The sequence below is a fragment of the Mus musculus genome, chromosome 1, assembly GCF_000001635.26.
Source record: "Mus musculus strain C57BL/6J chromosome 1, GRCm38.p6 C57BL/6J".
Lineage (NCBI taxonomy): Eukaryota > Metazoa > Chordata > Mammalia > Rodentia > Muridae > Mus > Mus musculus.
The window spans coordinates 26,566,282-26,568,744 of NC_000067.6; the positions used below are offsets into that span (position 1 = coordinate 26,566,282).

General features: G+C 43.8%; 1 pseudogene; it reads left to right on the forward strand.

The window, feature by feature from the left end:
• The first annotated feature begins 551 nt into the window (after positions 1–551).
• On the forward strand, positions 552–657 carry Gm24064 (annotated as a pseudogene).
• Positions 658–2,463: the final 1,806 nt, after the last annotated feature.

The window sequence follows — 2,463 nt, forward strand, 5'->3', positions numbered from 1 at the left end:
TAGGGCAACAAGGAGTTTGAAGGTGGACACACACCTCTTCTATTGCTCCTAATATCCAATCCCAGCAGTTACATCTCAGATTTATAGCAGAAAACTTGTTGTGGTCTTCATTTTCTCTCTGGTCTCAGAGGCCTACTTCTCTTACATTCTTTTCTCCAATTCATCTCAGTATCTAGCCTCCAATGCCAGCAGGCATTGCCTGTGAACATACCAGCTGTGTAGGCTAGGAAAACAGGAATCACACAGCCATCATACTCTCCAAAACACCACAAGGGAAATAAACAAGTACAAAATGGACACAACATCCACCCAACAAAGACAAATATAATCTAGAAATTAGTGTTTGTACCAATAATTATCCAAACCCTGATGCCTACACACCAGCATAGAAATAAATCAATAACAGCCAGGAAAATAGATTTCTACTACAACCCAGATATCCTACCAAAGCACACCATGAATATTCTCACATAGATGAAGCACAAGGAAATGACCCTCAAAACAACCATATAAAATATTATAGGGTTTTCTGAAGAGGAAATGAGTAAATCTCTGAAAGCAATTCAGGAACGTCAGTAGGTAGCAGAGAGGAAAATGGCTATGTCTAAACTCAAGGTTCTGACCTATGAACTTCTAAGTGACTAGTAGCCAAACTTTCTCTGAGAAAGGTGAGCCTGATATTACCACAAATTAAGTACCAGACAGTCTAAAATAGGCTCCCAGGAGGAGGAAAAAAAAGAAGCCTTCCTTGGACCCTGGCCCCAGGCAGAAGTAAGGCCAAGATGACCAACAGCATGGCACCATGGGTCCCAGTCAAGGAGCTAGCCGGAGATGACCACCAGTCTGGTGCTGGGGGACAGGGGGAACAGATCATGCTGAAGATGACCCCTGCCCACCACCATAATACACATGAAACTTAAAACTTCCAAAAACATTCCTGAGGTGACCCTAGACACCCTGTGACCCTTAGTGCCACTAAGATGAGCAAGTAAGTAGTGGAGTAGTGGAAGAGGAAAAAAAAAAAAACAGAAATATGTGGGCACAATAAAGAGACACAAAACTGGAGATTCAAGGGTAGTAAGGAACAGCCTGATGTGAGTAGCTGGTGATGTCACTTTGGACCAATTGTAGGGTCCTGGCCTGGAGATCATGTCTGTGTCTGTGCCTCTGAAGCATTAGGAGGTCTCTTACCATCAAATGCCAAGTGGAAATCTCTGGACTGGGCTGTGGTGTGGATATACTCCGATGTGTCTGAGGTCTCTGCAGAACTAACTTTACCTATCACCTGGGCATCATGGGAGTGCTGGCCCTAGGGATATGAAAGCAGGAGAGCTAACTTTGTCCATAGTAGCTTCAGTACTTGGGAGAGTGGTCCCTGAAACTTGCATGCGTTGCAGAGTAGATCTGACCCTGATAGTGGTGGCAGGGTAAGCTGGCTCCAAGGGTGTGCAAGTAAGAGAACTGGACAAAAGCTTTTCTGCCATTCAAGGGCAGGGGATAGATATTCTCTCCCACTCTTGCTCTTTGCCATCTATAGTACCCTGAAGAGATGGCCCTGAGGTCATGAAAGCAGATTCAGCCCCGCCCCTCACCTATTGAAGCACTAAGGAGAGTGGACCCAGTGTACCTTGCTTGGGTAGCACAGTAGAGATGACACTATTTGCATGGGTTGCTGGTGAGCTGGCCCCAAGGGAATGAGAATGGGATATCCAAACGGCTGACCAGCTCAGACACCTCTCAGGGCCAGATTAAGAACTTTGAATTAGCCTACCCCAACATCTACCACATTGAAGAACTGTTGGAGTGCATGAAGGCACTGCTCATACAGATCCAAATTATAGTATCTCCATCAAACAGGACAACAATAGGATGTCTGAGAGGGGTCTCAGTGTCATTTCAGTATGGATAGAGAAGCAGGACCCAGAGGTCTCATTCTAATCCAAATAGCCATTGCAATGAAATTTGCAAACAAAGAAATATGTGCAAAAGTGTATACTGTGAGACACACTGAGATAAACTACAGCTTCTGCAATAATTTGTTTTTTTTTTTTAAGTTGGGTGAGGTATTGTGACGGTGGAGAGAAAATATGATGGGGGGAGATGAGTAGGACTGGGGTATATGATGTGAAATTCCCGAAGAACCAATAAAAAAGCTTTAAGAATAAGGAGAAGGAGGAGGAAGAGGATGGGGGAAGGAAGAGGAAGAGAGGGAAGGGGGAGGAAGAGGGGAGAAGGGGAGGGGGAGGGGGAGGAGGAGGAGGAGGAGAAGACCAGGAAAGCAAACAGTTGAGGAAATGAATAAAGAAGTCATTGAGGAAATCTTTAGGTTTCTATTAACGAAATCTAAGAGAACAGGATAAGTTAAAGACAACAAATGAACATGTTTAAAACATGAACATGAAAATAGAATTAAAAACTTTTGCTGAAGAAATTTTAGAAATAAAAAATGGGGAAAATCTAACA